Source organism: Aethalodelphis obliquidens, unplaced genomic scaffold, assembly GCF_003676395.1.
Source record: "Aethalodelphis obliquidens isolate GAN/ISIS:26980383/991018 unplaced genomic scaffold, ASM367639v1 scaffold78, whole genome shotgun sequence".
Lineage (NCBI taxonomy): Eukaryota > Metazoa > Chordata > Mammalia > Artiodactyla > Delphinidae > Aethalodelphis > Aethalodelphis obliquidens.
The window spans coordinates 6,033,635-6,049,615 of record NW_020838022.1 but is presented as its reverse complement, the minus strand read 5'-3'; the positions used below and the strand labels follow the sequence as shown (position 1 = coordinate 6,049,615).

At 44.6% G+C, this 15,981-nt stretch overlaps 1 protein-coding gene and 1 pseudogene across 4 annotated transcripts in view; both read left to right on the top strand.

Moving 5' to 3' along the window:
• Positions 1 to 732: 732 nt before the first annotated feature.
• Positions 733 to 15,981, top strand: part of FHL1 (four and a half LIM domains 1) — a 60,821-nt gene continuing 45,572 nt past the window's right edge. For 3 of the 4 annotated variants that reach the window (XM_027092433.1, XM_027092436.1, XM_027092438.1), the window contains exon 1: positions 733 to 832. The gene's annotated coding sequence lies outside the window, so the exon portion shown is untranslated. Of the gene's footprint in view, positions 833 to 1,668; positions 1,894 to 15,981 lie in introns of those variants that run through there. The other variant, XM_027092434.1, reaches the window with a different exon arrangement.
• On the top strand, positions 8,544 to 11,682 carry LOC113612529 (chromobox protein homolog 1 pseudogene; annotated as a pseudogene).

The window sequence follows — 15,981 nt, the reverse complement described above, 5'->3', positions numbered from 1 at the left end:
CAGTGCTTTTTCGAATGATGCAAAGCCCTCTGTATGGTAGCTTTGGGCTCATGATGGGGCTCCTTTCGCTCCCCCCGGCCGATTACTAAGGGAAAGGGTCGCCGGTGGGTCCTTCGGCGTCCCTCAGAACCACGGGGCTCCTGCAGTCTGGGCCGAATCCGGGTGCGCTCCGGACACGGGCCGCTTTGCAGGGGGTGTGCTGGCTAGCGTAGGCCACCGGTGAGGCCACCTTCGTTCGACTCTCTTTGTTGCTCCCACCTCCCCAGCGCCGGCCGCGGCTGCCTGCAGTGACTCGTGACTCCCCGCCGGCCTCGAGGGCTGCGGCGCGAGGGCGGGGGTCCCCGGGCGCCCCCAGCCCGCCCTCCCCTCGGCCTCCGGGGCGGGAGCCGGCCCTCCAGGAAAGCGCTCGCCCCTGTCTCCTCGCAGCCACCTTCCCCGCGCGGCCGCGCCTTGCAGTCAGCGGGCCGCCCCCCGAGACGGAGGCACGTGGCCGCACAGGTTGCGTGGCGCCCTCGCCCGGCCCCCGGCCGGGCCGGCTCCCGCGCGCGCGCGCGCGCCCCGCACCGCAGCCCCCGCAGGCCGAGCCCCGGCTGGCGCACGCCCCGCCCCGCCCCGGGCCAGCCGCGCCCGCCCCCCCCCCCCCGCGCGCGCGCGCCCTCCCTCCCCGCCTCCCCCACGTGCCCCTCCCCTCGCGCCCCTCCCGCGCCCTAGATCCACCGCCCGGCTGAGGGGGCTCAGTCCGCAGCCGCCGCCGACGCCGCCGCCGCGCCTTGGCCTCGGTGCAGGCAGCGGCCGCCGCCGAGACAGCCGCGCGGGCGAGCATCCCCAGGCTGTAAGCCCGCTTTCTCTCCGCGTGTGCGTGCATGCGTGTGTGCCTCCCGCCCAGCGGGCCCGCGTCCCGGGGGAGCGGCTGCCCTCCTGCCCCGCCGCCTCCGGTCGCGGGCTGGCCCCCGGGGCGGGTATCTGGGGCCTCGGGCCTCGGCCGGCCGGCCGGGGACGGGGGCTGCGGGATGGCCGGCCGCGGGGTCCCCTCCTCTGCCCTCCCGCCGGTGCGTGCCTCAGCGTCCCTCGGGCTCTCGCCGCAGGGGTGGCGGGCGGAGGGGACCGGGAGCGCCTGGAGGTGGGGGAAGCGGGAGGGAGGAGGGGGCTCTCCCTGGTTTCCTCTGCGGAATGGTGGGGAGTGGAGAGAGAGGGAAGGGGTTCCCTGGGCTTTCTGCCCGAGGATGGCGGGCAGTGGGGGGAGTGGGGCGAGGTGGGGGGCACCTCTCGGTCTTCTCAACGAGGATAACCGGCTGGGAGAGAGGTAGACGGTGGGGAGAGCGGGTGAAGATGAAGTAGAGGGCTCCCCTCGGTTTCCTCCTCGAGGACGGGGAGGGAGTGAAGGGGAACCGGCCTCGGTTCGCACGACGAAGTGGGCGGGGGTGGGCGTGGGAGGGAGTGGAGGTGAGGGGCTTCCAGGGTTTGCTCGTCGGGGATGCTGTGGTGGGGAGGAGGGGGGAGCCGCGCTGGTTCTTCTCTAAGGGGATGGCGGGGGGGGGGGGGGGGGGGGAAGGGGGGGGGGGGGAGGGGGGGTTTCAGCTCCAGCGCGAAACCTAGAGAAGCAGGAGGAAGGTTTTGTAACATGGGTTGAGCCTTAGAAGGTGGATTTTCAAAACTGCAGGGTGTGACCTTTCCGTCTCAGAAAGCGTGAAATCCCTACAAGGTGCCGTCTGTTCTAGGCTCTGGGAGAGAGGTTTCTGCTTTCGAAGTTTCTCTTTCTCTTCCATTCCTCGCGGCCTCTTCTCAGGCATCCAGGACTAGGTGGAGGTTTGGAAATCAGCAAGGAAAGATTGTGTGTGGTTCGTGTTCGGTGCTATATTATCTTCTGCGTTTGAGACTGTGCGGGATTCTCAGGTTTGTTTTGATTGCCCTTTACAATAAAAACCCTGTACCAGCGAGACCCCTTGGGAAAAGAAGAGAACAAGGTTTATTAAGGGGACTCCAGGTTTGGTTTTTTAATTTCCTGAAGTGCAAGAGATACGTCGTTGTAGCATTTTGCTTGGCTTTCAGAAGACGTAGTAATAGAATAAACGTATGTCTTTGCTGGAAGTCCCCTATATTCATTTAAATTACTCCATCGGGATTATCTGAGCCCCCTTTGATTTGAATTTGGAATAGATCCAGATTTCCTAATTGGAGCCATCATTTTGTAATTGCCTGTAATTCTTTCCTGGGTTATCAAATCTATGGCAAGCTTATAGAGCACCAGGAATAATTTTTTTTCGTTATCTTGATTAAGACAGTTTTAATGTAAATTTTATGTTGTTCTTTGGAAATGTGAACATTTGCAGAATAGCATACATTTAAATTATGAGCCCCTTGGAATTTTGCAAAGCCTTTCCCTCCCCAGCTCGTCTCCAGGAACAGAACCCTCCCCATTCTTTACACTGAGGAAGCAAGGGCTTCTGGGATGGTAGCTTTGCCTTTGGAAATTCATGCTCATATTTGCTTAGGAAGAATACATATTGAAAAGGTTTAGGCCTTTAATGTGGTGATGCTATACGTGCTTTCCCATTTTGGTTACATAAGGTTCCAATCTAGTCTTTACCTTCAGTCTTTAAAAATGCTTATTTAACATTTTTCAGAGCAAATATAATCTTTATGCAACAGGAAATTGGTCAGATACGCCATGATTTGTGTGAACCACCTACCAATAAGTATATAGTCTAAGACTACCATATGGATTCTGTAACCATATATGGTTTTTGAAATTCTAGGCTGCCATTCCCATATTGAATTTTTGGAGAAGGAAAGCGCTCTTTTGTTTTTTGGGTTTTTTTAAACCAAGTCTAGATTTTTGAGTGAAACTTTTAAAAAATGGTGTAAGATTTAAATTGGGAAAATTCCTCTTATATGATACCAGGAAATTGAAGCTAATTTAATATGGATCAAACTAATGGACCACTTAAACATGATAATTTACTTGTGTACTGGAAATGATAAACTGGAAATGTTTTAAGTGGAAATAGAGGTTTTGGTCTCAAAGGTGGACGAGAATGCATTTATTGTTTTTTATAAATTTATTTATTTTATTTATTTAGTTTTGGCTGTGTTGGGTCTTCGTTGCTGCACACGGGCTTTCTCTAGTTGCGGCGAGCGGGGGCTACTCTTCGTTGCGGTGTGCGGGCTTCTAATTCCGGTGGCTTCTCTTGTTGCAGAGCACGGGCTCTAAGTGCACAAGCTTCAGTAGTTGTGGTGCACGGGCTTAGTTGCTCCGCGGCATGTGGGATCTTCCCGGACCAGGGCTCGAACCTGTGTCCCCTGCATTGGCAAGCGGATTCTTAACCACTGTGCCACCAGGGAAGCCCCGAGAATGCATTTAAACACTATTATTTGCACCATTTGTAATGTTAATGTGATACCCATTCTATATACTGGGCAATAATCTTAAAATAATACTTTAAGAATACAATTTAAATCTGACTGTTTTTTTCTCTTATGAATAGAATGCTGGGAGTGGTGAAGTCTTTTGCAGAGAGAAGCATGTGATGGTGGTGGGCCTTAAGTTTCTCTAGACAAAAAGAGTAAATGGAGTGTCTTTTGCGCAGCTTTTTAAGAACCTGTTGTTTGCCCTGCGGGACTGGAGAAGGGAAAAAAAAAGATAAGGAACCTTGAAAAATTAACAAAAATATGATCAGATATCTTTCTAAATATTCTTTAAATTTTTGCTCATATCCATTTGAAAAGTAATTTGTAAGTCAAGGCTTTGCGTAAGACATTGACTCTTACCTCTAAAGTTTTGACGTTAAAAAAACCAAAAAAACTGTTCACTGACGGATGGCAGCTAACCTCCTGAGGCTGATCCATCCCTGTTTTCCTGCTTCCACCTCCCGGCTGCCTCCTTGCCCTCTTGTGCCAGCAGCTTTGGCTCTTATAATCTTGCGGGAGTTGAACAAATGTTCGTGCTTGCTTGAACTTTGGGCCTTATCTGTTTGGCTGCTTTCCCCAACTTTTGCCTACAAAATTTTTTTGGTTAATTGAATTTTCCAGTTGTTTGGGTTTGGAGTAAAAGGGAGCAGACTGTAATTATTTTCTCTTAAAAGATCTTTTCTTTCAGCTCCTGTTGAACGAGAGCAAAGAAAGTTTCTTTTTTTTTTTTTCCAACAGAGTACTTAATTAAGCAGAATATATGACCATTTATTTATTCAACCAACATTTACTGAGTGACCACCTCTGTTGGAGGCTCTGTGCTAGGTGCTGGGATGCACAGTGGATAAGAAATGGCTCCTGCTTTCTGGTGCAGTTATTAAAATGAAAAATAGACAGTGAATTCGTTGTGAATAATCAAGAGTTGTCCAGAGTCTTTTGGACTTTAACATAGCACTTTATGTACAGTAAACATGCTTTAGCCATGCAAACAGGGGAGCCGTTTCTTTCCAGGGTATTAGTCACTGCATAAATTCCATCTCACCTTCCCAATGAAGACATACTTAGTTTGGGTAATAACATGGTTTATAAGTCATCTTAAGGTCAATGACCTTTTAACGTTTTATGTAAAGTAATTAGGACATAGCAGATTCCTTGATATTAAAAGTTCAGCATTTTGTATGACTGTATAGAGTAGTGAAAAGATAACCAGGCCAGCATTCCTTCCTGTGACTTAAAGCAGCTTCTGACAGCAAATTGGGCCCAAAAATTTATTTTTCTATGGTCACCTTTGAATTACAGGTACTAATGAATGATGGAGCCCAGAGGAGTAGATAAGACTAAATGGGAGGGCGAGTAAACCTTTGTCCTCCTGCAGGGCTGCCTACCGAGAAGTCCCATCTGCAGAAAGTGCTAGACGAGTGGTTTTTAACTGGGGCAGTTTTGTCCCCTAGGAGACATTGAACAATGTCTGGAGACAGTTTTGGCAGTCACAGCTTGGGGTGTGTCTAGTAGGTAGAGGTCAGGCAAGGGGCTTAAACATTCTAGGATGCAAGGGGCAGTCCCCCGCACTGGAGAATCATCTGACCCAAATTGTCAATAGTGCTAAGGTTGATGTAATTTCCTCTATGAAATGCAGTAGAACTTAACTTCAGGAGAGTAGAGAACACTAACAGTGTCTTGATGTGACTGAGTTGTTGGCCAAGCTTACTTTACTAGTCTTTAAAGTGACTAGTACCTGAACATCGACCCAAATCATGAAGACCAATAGAAGCTACCATTTATGGTACTTAGCTCTGTGCCAGGCACTTGTATACCTTGTCTAGTCTCTTCATTTTTAAATTAAGAACCAGGCTCAGAGAGGTAAAGTAATTTGCCCTTGGTTGCACAGCTGGGCGCGGTTAGGAGACATCAAAATTGAGATTGCCTTACCCCTCAGAAGTTCATGGTTTTGAGCACAATGTCGTACTGTCTCCCTTGCTGTGTGCTCTATTCAAAGTCTTAACAAAATTAAAATTACTACATGTGCTATATACCATTGAGTTTGCTGGAGAGTAATTAAAACCATGAACGTTAAACTTGATCATACTTGGAGTAAGTGGCCAGGAGTAGGGGGCGAAAGGGAACTGGTTACTTGAAGGCCTACGCTAGTTCTAGAAAATATGTGGGTTGAATTTACACCCATTATGTAATTTGATCCTCAGAGGAACTCTGCAGAGTGGTTATGATGCACATTTCATAGATGAGGTTAGTTAAGTAACTTGTTTAAGATTGCACAACTAATAAGCGGCAGAGTTGGGATTTGAACTTCAGTCCTGTGACTAAGCCACTGTCCCTTGCTGCTTGGTCTGGAGCTTGGTGTTGCTGAAGGGGAGTGAGGCGAGGACCCTGCTGCAGAGAGGTGAGTGACTGGTCCTGGGTAAAAAGTCGTTTCGGAGGTAATGTGTTGTAGACACAGATCACATCCAGGTGGAGAATGGAGAGGTGAACTATAATGCTATACCTTCCTCAACTGAGGAGAATTCAGCTGAACATGAAGTTTGTTCTAGAGATCTACCCTCACTGAGCCTGCAGTTGTCATTTGGGGGAACTTTATTGTCTGTCTTCCTTGAAAATTGTACTTTTTATGGTGGTGAAGCTGGAAATTACCTAATTATGTTTATATCCTTTCCGCAGCTTACCTTCAACCTTTTTTGGACTGTCGTATAGAACTTAACAATGATAGCATTTAGTTTTGTAGTCTTTGTACACAATTTAAACATTTATTTTTGCTGTGGACGTTGTTTTTATAACAAGCGTCATCAAATTCAATATTTGTGTTTTCCATATGGGGGGTGTGTTTTGTTTTGACAGCTAAATATTTATTTTAACTTTTGATGTGTTGTGTTTTAGAGAGAAAAAAAAAAAAACCCAGCCCAATAGCAACCATATTTTGTCTGGAAAGCTTTTTTTTTTTTTTTTTTTTTTTTGTGGGTAGAAGAAGTACCTCATGTTTCATTTCATTTACTTTAAACTGGAAAGGAATTTTAACCATGCTTCTCAAGGGCCAGGATGCTGGAAAAAAAAAAGTTATTTAGATAAAACGTATGTTTTGATTTCCACGTAGGACTGTGAGCCATAGATTCTGATTATAATAATAATGTCCTGATTCTGACTACAGCGGCCAGCCACTTGGGTAATCAACCACTGTGTGCAGACACGCATTGTGATACTGTCTGACTTCATATCACCGCCCCCCCGTGATTTTAGAGTAGACTTGAGAGATCTGGTAAACCTTGCAAGAATGCACTAATCCTTCTGAAAATCTATTTTTTAAATGATAAGAGTGGTACTTTTTCATTGTAGGGAAATTTAGAAAATACAGACAAGCCTAAAGAAAATAAAAATCAGTTATAATCCACCACCCAGAAGTTAGTGACAATGTTTTGTATTTCTTTGTTAAATGCAGTGATTTTTTTCATGGTGGACTCAAGTCCATTGCAGAATCTCCAACTTATAAGTGTAGTCTAAGGTTTTTTAAAAATTTTACCAAAAGATCCTCTGAATTACTGTCGCATCTCTAGATAGAAGTCATGGCCATGAAGAGTGAAATGGGAACGCCACCCGAGAGTTAGAGAATGATCATGTGGCCTCCTCATGTAAGCTCCTTAAAATTCTTTCTCCTCCAAGTTGAGTAGTAGAATTTCAGCGCTAGAAAGGGCTGTCAAGACCCCGCCCCCCTGCTTTGTTTTAGAGGTGAGAAAACTGAGGCTCAAAGGGGCCAAACACCTGATCCAAGGTCATGTGATGTGTTAATGTCAGAGTTCCAATTTGAAGTTTTAGGTCCTCCATACGAAGGTAAGTTTTAATTTCCTAATTAAAAACTCTTCACAGCCAGAACTTTTTGTTGGCTTGTCCCTCAAAAGAACAAGGTATTATGGTGAAAGTATATTAACTGTATACTGAAGGATACCAAAAAGGCCAATTTTTTCCTAATTTCAGAAAATGATCAAAACAGTTGTTTGCAGAAATTTATCATATTATTTGCTTTACTGAAATTGAATATTAGTGGTGGGGAGCCTCTTTTGTGCATCTAGCCTTTAATTTCCTCTGGCCTAGGGAGCAAGTACAAGTACCAAGGCCTACGGAATATGCATAGTCACAGAAATGCAGCAACGACTTCGTAAGAGTCTTTACACATACTAGCCTGAAAGACCCCAATTGGAGCCATCGCTGCATGAAAGTTTTCTTTTCCTTTATAAAACAAAATGTCTGTTAAAATTGTGGTAAAGTTCAAATTGTGGGAAAGAAATTGTAAAGAGTGCATTTGCTTCCAAACTCAGGAAGTTATGGCCAATGCTGGCACAAGCGCATGCGCGCGCACCCTCACATGCGGTCGTTGTTTTAAATCTGGCGCTGTTAAAAAAAAAAAAAAAAAAGTTCTTCAGCTTCCCGCCCTTTCTTTCTTCGCCCTCTTTGTGCTTTCTGTAGCTGTGTGGGCCCCTCTCTCTTCGTGTCTCCTTTGCCTGGGTGTCTATTTTACTCTCAGGGTGACCTTTTTTCGGTCCAATGGACTCTGCCCACTTTAATTTTTCCGGGCTCCAGAGTCGTCATCAAGTTTACCTGCCGCTGCGTCTTCCCCTTCCCGCATTTGCCAGTATTACAGTTACCCCCAACCTGGGCCAGGTCCGTTTTCCAGCCTAGGATGGTCAGGGAAGCTGCTTTCCAGAACAGGTGTCGGGTGAGATCTGGTGTCCCTTGATACAGAAATGTCACTGTTAGAATAGAATTCAACAAAATACATCTGGAGATTACATAGGCTGTGTACACATGTAAACCTGTGAACACAAAATCATCCCTTTTCTGTGGCCAGGGCTCCCGCAAACGCTAAAGCTACGTGAAATAATGAATATGGATACTCACTGCCAAAGGCTTACTATTGGAACAAGTGAGAAAATTGTCCCCTTGCCTATAGGGCTGTGCTGTGAAGTAGTTTCCCCTCCTGTTCCTCATTATTGCCTGCTAATGAATATGTGCATTGTCAGCGAGCCGCCAGCTCTTCCCAGCTTCCTGCAGCACACTGTACTGCTCTTCTGGAAATGGGTTTTGCTCTGTATTTAAACCAATGAGATTTGCTTGAGCTTCATTTTGGAGCTACTATGGGTGTAAAATACACAGATAGAAGATACACGTGTACCGGCTTTGTAAGTGCAGTGAAACCTAGGAAAAGAAAAGAGCAGTCAAAGTAAGTCTTGGTTGCCAGCACTCTACATTTTGTGGGATTTATATTTTATTCACGCACCTAAAAACTCTGGTTCTAGGGGCAGGACAGGAAGAAAGATGCAGCCGTAGAGAATGGACTTGAGGATACGGGGAGGGGGAAGGGTAAGCTGGGACGAAGTGAGAGAGTGGCATGGACATATGGACACTACCAAATATCAAATAGACAGCTAGTGGGAAGCAGCCGCATAGCACAGGGAGATCAGCTCGGTGCTTTGTGACCACCTAGAGGGGTGGGATAGGGAGGGTGGGAGGGAGGGAGACGCAAGAGGGAAGAGATATGGGAACGTATGTATATGTATAACTGATTCACTTTGTTATAAAGCAGAAACTAACACACCATTGTAAAGCAATTATACTCCAATAAAGATATAAAAAAAAAAGCGAGTCATGTACCAGAATGTTCACTGCAGCTCTATTTACAATAGCCAGGACATGGAAGCAACCTAAGTGTCCAATGACAGATGAATGGATAAAGAAGATGTGGCACATATATACAACGGAATATTACTCAGCCGTAAAAAGAAACAAAATTGAGCTATTTGTAATGAGGTGGATGGACCTGTCTGTCATACAGAGTGAAGTAAGTCAGAAAGAGAGAGACAAATACCGTACGCTAACACATATATATGGAATTTAAGAAAAAAAATGTCATGAAGAACCTAGGGGTAAGACAGGAATAAAGACACAGACCTACTAGAGAATGGACTTGAGGGTATGGGGAGGGGGAAGGGTAAGTTGTGACAAAGTGAGAGAGTGGCATGGACATATATACACTACCAAACGTAAAATAGACAGCTAGTGGGAAGCAGCTGCGTAGCACAGGGAGATCAGCTTGGTGCTTTGTGACCACCTAGAGGGGCGTGGGGTAGGGAGGGTGGGAGGGAGGGAGACGCAAGAGGGAGGGGATATGGGGATATATGTATGCATATAGGTGATTCACTTTGTTATACAGCAGAAACTAACACAACATTATAAAGCAATTATTCTCCAATAAAGATGTTAAAAAAATTAACAAACAAACCAAAAATAAAACAAACCAAAAAAACTCTGGTTCTTACATATATTCAAAGCATAAAATGTTCCATAGACCTTCTAATCACAAGAATTTGCAATATCCACCGAGTTCTAAATGTGCTTTTCAGTACTAAGGACATGATAGATGGGAGTGTAGAGATGTTACCGTCAAGGTTGTTTTGATGAGGATGGTACAAAAGTAAATTTCTCTACTCGATTAACAAGTTTTGTTATTCACTTTCACTTTTAGAGTGCGGATAAGGCTGCTTGGCTCCTGTCAGATTAAAAATGTGTGATTTATTAGGAAGAGGTTAAGGGCTGGTTTTTCACTGAATTTCTGCCGGGTCTAGTATTAGACTTTATTCTTGTTTGGGAAGCTGATGGCCAGCGTCTGTCTATAGACATAATCAATCATCTGTACTTTCGTGTGACCAGTTGAACTGAAGTAACAGGTGCGCCTCCCAGGTTTCTTAGAGACTAAAGCGTACACACACACACACACACACACACATAAATTCCAAAAATTTTTGTATCACTAAGCCATAGTAGTGGATTTAGACATTTGAATTAACAAAAATTTATGTTTTTCAATAGCTTGTAAGAAACACCCTGTAAATAATGGTAGTTTCACATACTTAAAACGATTTTTATAAAAAGTCCTCAGGCAGATGGCTTCTAGAAGCTAAGGAGACACTTTAAGTTCCTTGTCAAAGGTTCTGTGTCTCCAGATGCCAGGGTCAGTTCAGATTTTCAAATTCTAGGCCCTTCCCTTCTAGGCCATAAGATGCAGAATTTTCCAGTGTAGTAAGCACACCTAACCACACTAAGGAAAGAAGCCAAGCAGCCCAGCTAATAGAAGGTGAAAATGCATACTCGCATCTACAGATAAAGCAGTCGGCCTTTGTTAGAGACACTTTTAAAATATCAAACCCTCCCCAATTTATTAAAGAATAATAGATATAATTGTATATAGTTAAAGTGTACCACATGGTACAATAAATAAATCTATTTTAAATAAGTTACAATAGATGAGTTTGGGATGAACAGATACACACTACCGTATACAAAACAGAGGTTCGGCTGAGGGGAGGGACGCTTCAGGGAGAGGCTCAGCCACGGTCAGCAGGCTTGTTGCTTTTCTGGTCGCCACTCCCCCGGCCAGCCCGACAAGATGCGCCAGTAGCGCGGCACCGATTCCTCTCGCTCTGAGCAGCCTCACCCTTTATACCGGAAAGCTGGAGGGCACTATGGGGAAAACAAAACAAGAAGAAAGTGGAGGAGGTGCTAGAAGAAGAGGAAGAAGAACAAGTGGTGGAAAAAGTTCGCGACCGTCAAGTGGTAAAGGGCCAAGTGGAGCACCTCCTAAAGTGGAAGGGGTCCTCCGATGAGGACAGCACATGGGAACCAGTAGAAAACCTGGATCGCCCCGGCCTCATTGCTGAGTTCCTGCATCACAGAAAACAGCACACGAGACAGATAAATCAGAGGGAGGCAAGCGCAAAGCTGATTCTGATGTGCAAGATAAGGGGGAGGAGAGCGAACCAAAGAAGAAAGAAGAGTCAGAAAAGCCACGAGGCTTTGCCCGGGGTTTGGAACCGGAGCAGATTATTGGAGCTACAGACTCCAGTGGAGAACTCATGTTCCTGATGAAGTGGAAAAACTGATGAGGCTGACCTGGTCCCTGCCAAGGAGGCCAATGTCAAGTGCCCACAGGTTGTCATATCCTCCTATGAGGAAAGGCTGACGTGGCATTCCTACCCCTCGGAGGATGATGACAAAAAAGATGACAAGAATTAACTCTCCTGACTACCAGCCCCTGTCACATCTGACTGTGGGTTTCAAGTGGGGAAAGAAAGAGTTCTACTTGTCTTGACACCATAGAGGGGGCTTGAGAAGATGTCCTTTGAAGAGCCAGTATAGTTTCTGTGCCCTACAGCAGCCCAAGTGCTTTAAAAACGCTCCATGCTGTATAGTTTGCACACCCATCCCAGTGGAGGGGAAGGACGGTCAGTGTTTCAAGACAACCCACTCTGAACTTCGCTGAGAAAAGCAAAGGGCCTTCTATGAAGGACAAAACTTGCAGAATGAGATGTGGGAGAGCAAAAGATACTGTAGATCTTAAAAGAGCATCTCCACAACCCACAGCCTTCTTCCCAATAGTGTTAACTCTGCATTTTTACAGCATAGCATGTATGTAGTTTTTGAGTATTACTGGTGTATTATTTGGGGCGGGAGGGATGAGGTGGGAAAGAGGGGAGATGGGTTAGGGTCATTTTTGTTAAAATTTGGGGCCTGCTGGGGGAAGTGGTGAAACAAAGGAAATAACAACTAATGATGATTTGGTTCTGTGTCCAGAATATTTCATCCTTTCAAAAAATGTCATTGGCAGCCTAAATGAGGACTGAGACACTGTTTAAAAGCTGTGAATGCCTGAAACTTAGAAGCCAACGTGTTCCCTGCCTGAGCTTAATGCTGTTCCCAACAAAGGACTAAGCCAGTTAAGAAGTTACCAAAGCTGTCGTCTGTGGGATGGAAACTGGTTGAGGAAAAGTCTTATTGGAGTGTATACGCAGGGAGATCATTCTGTCTTAGAGGTGCTAATTCTTGAAATTGACAAGAAGACCCTTTTCCAGTTATGAAGTTATAAATGTCAGCTTCTCCACCCAAGCCACTGGCTGAAGTATTTGGGGAAGGGCAGAGGGTGGTATAGGAGGTGGGAGAGTAGGGAAAGGCAAGGGCCGATGCTCTTAGGGTGGAAAACTCTTGGAGCCTCTGTTTTTTGAACTTTGAAACCATTGGTGGCAGGGTTCAGTCACTGACAGCACAAGTTCACTGAATCACTTCAGGAGTTGAATGATTTCTGAAGCCCTGGTCTCAGGAGAAGATTAAACTTTCATACTGGGGCAGTGGTTCACTTTAAAACAAAACAATTTTTTTTTAATCCTAAGAATTAACTAAAACCCAAAATGCTGTCTTGAATCATGAGATCCATCAGTTCTTGACATCATCGAGACCTGCATCTAGAACTCCACTGTAAAATCATTTTAGGCATGTGTTAGGTTTCTGTGAAAACTTTTGTTTAACTGTTAAACTTCATACCAACACTGTCAGTTTTTGTCTTAATGAAAGTATAGATTTATAAAAAAAACACACTAAAAACAAAATAGATAACAAGGACCTACCGTATAGCACAGGGAACTATATTCCATATCTTGTAACGGAAAGGCATCTGAAAAAGAATAGATATATTCATATATGGATAAGTGAATCACTTTGCTGTGCACCTGAAACTAACACAACATTGTAAATTATACTTCAATTTAAAAAGTGGTTTAAAAAATAACAAGAAAATAGAAAAAAATGAAGTGTACAATGTGATGATTTGATACACATGTACACTGTGGAATGATTATCAAGATAATTTAATACCCACTGTATGGAGTATCATTTATGTACAATAGACTGCATCCAGTTAAGGCATACAACTTGACGAGTTGCGGCAGAGGCATAGAGCCTTTTGCAGCGCATCCTTCCCCAGGCAACCACTGATCTGCTTTTGTGTGAGAGCTGCTTTCTATAAACTGAGATTTGAAAGTTTGTGGATCTTTCTCAATCCAAAGACCAGCTCTAAATCCAGAACGCTGTTTTCTTCTCTATATTTAAGATCAAATAATGTGACAAGGAGATTCCAGGTTTGACTTCTTAGAACCTTTCCCTGGTGGCCTAAAGGCGAGTACTGAAGATTTTGCCTGCAAGTAAACCACAGTCTCCTTATTGAATAGCCTCATTACATACTTGGATTGAAGGGAAATCAGAACCAAGAGAGAAACAATCCTGATAAAACAGAGAAGCAGTATATGTTCTTCTGAAGTAGGTAGGGTGAGATGTCAGATCCCCCAAGGACAGGACAAATAAACTAATTTGAATTTTGCTTCACACTTATTCATAAATTAAAAATGAAAGCATCAGAATAAATGTTTTACACCTGTAGGTCTATACCTCCAGCTAGTGTGTGTATGTAATCATCATTCAGGAATAACCCTATCCCTAGAGCCTTCCAAAAGATTTGAAATGGGTTTCAGAGGGAATTTTCAGTGGATGGAAGGTGTACCATCTTTACACACTTAACATGCAAAGCCGGCTTTTAATGTGCTGAATGTTGCTTTCCCATTGATATATTCAGTTGAATGTATGATTAGGCAATTTAAGGGCTAGAGCGTTGAGACGCACTTTGTCCCTTCCTCACTCACCCCCTCAAAATAATTCCTGTCACCGTCCTTTTATGTCTAGCTGGCTCTCCTTTCCATTGCTGCCGCTCTGTCCTGCATCTCGTGTCCATCTGCCACTCCCGATTTCGACTGTTTCTGCCCGTCCCTGCTTTCCTTTCCCAGTTTTCTTCCTCCTCTTTTCTGTCTCCCGATGCTACTTCTCTTACACTGCTCTGCTTTCTCATGACAAAGCTGTTTTTATAAACATCTCCAGACCAAGTCATCAGCAGACTAATTCCAACATGTCAGATGTCATCTTGGAGACTGTTTTTCTTACTTTTTGTTTTGTGGTCCAAGAATTTCTTCAGACTCGTTTTTTTGGGGCCATACTGGAGGTCTGAGAGTTGTGCATGGTTGGTTTTCACATAATCAGAGTTGAATATGTTTGCAGGGCTATGTTATAGTCAGTCTTTGAAACCATGAATCATTGAAAAGAAATGAATGATGTACATTACAGCGTTCCTGTGAAACTTGCCTTTACAAAGCTACAGCAATTAAAATGGTCTTGAGGTAAGGAGATTTATTGTTCCTCAGAAGGTACTGGAAACGTTTTTTCGTTTGGTGTTTGTTTGTGTTTTTGGCCACACCACGCGGCTTGTGGGATTTTAGTTCCCCTACCAGGGATCAAACCCAGGCACTGGGCAGTGGAAGTGTGGGAGTCTTAACCACTGGACCGCCAGGGAATTCCCGGAAAGGGTTGGGTTTTTTTGTTTTGTTTCAAAAAACAAAAACCTTCAGCATCTGTCAAAATCTATGGAATGCACAGCAGAAAGAATGAACCCTAATGTAAACTATTGACGTGAGTTAATAATAATGTATCAGTGATAGCTCATCAACTGTAAAAAAACATACAGTAATGCAGGATATTAAAGATAGAGGAAACTGGGAAGGAGGTATTGTGGAGGAATGTGGAAACTGCTTTCTGCTCAATTGTTCTGTAAATCTAAAACTGCTTTTAAAAATCTATTTTAAATCTATTATTTTTCACTTGAGATTCAGAAAGACAATGAATATATCAGTCACTTTTTATTATTAATTTGTAGATAAAAGCGCAGTGTTTGCTTTTAAGTACTAGTAATGTAAGAGAAGTGTCTCTTCGTGAGTGCTGTAACTTGTACTGTGGGTCCCCTGAATAGTGAAAACGTGATCTCCCGGGAGAGCTGCCCAGCGCTGTTCACCACTGTCCGGTTGCACAAGAGTTACTGAGCAGGTTAGTGTGAGCACTGCGTCGGGACTTTGTCTGTCTGCCACCACTGGGGCATCGTGCCATCTTTGTGGTGGAGTGGAGCCCCGGGCTTGACAAATTCCGTGCCCTGCAACCCAGTGAGCCCTTTTTTGACCCTTGCATTTGTGGTATCACTAGCAACAGTGACAATCGGTGAGCTCATGCCAACGCTTGCAGCCAATATCCAGGTCAGAGTTTGATTGCTTTCGGCCAAAGGCTGTTGCTTGGCTTGTAGTAGCATGGACCTGAGACCAGAACCTCTGGGCAATTACTCAGCATGGCCAGTGTGACAGTAAAGCCATGTGAAAAGATGAGGTCTTTTAAGGTCTTCTTGCCAGTGGTTTCTGTATACTGGAACTGGCTGATTCTTTCTTTTTGACCTGGGTGATTCTTACGAGCAACTACAAGTACGTGTTGCTTCCTTGAGTTGGCTGTGTAAACAGAACGTTCTCTGTAGGCATTAGTAGGTGGGGGGGTGGTCAGGCCTGAGAAGGACATTGAGGCTGAGGGAGACAAGCAAACATTAGGATGGTTTTAAAGTCACTGGAAGAGGAAAAATTGAGAAAGCATCAAGAGTTGGAATATAAATGATGGCAGTGAAGGAATCAAGGAATGGATGTCTTGGGGATATGGTTGTTCATGGAATGCATCCATCAGGTCTGTGATTAGACCCAGAGTCAAAAACTTCATACAGTTAGCTGCGAAAATACTCATGAAGGGGGGAGTTGGTCATAGAGGTCACCTATTTAACTTATTAAATTTTATTGTATATCGGAAGAAAACTTTTAATGTATGGATCTGTTACGT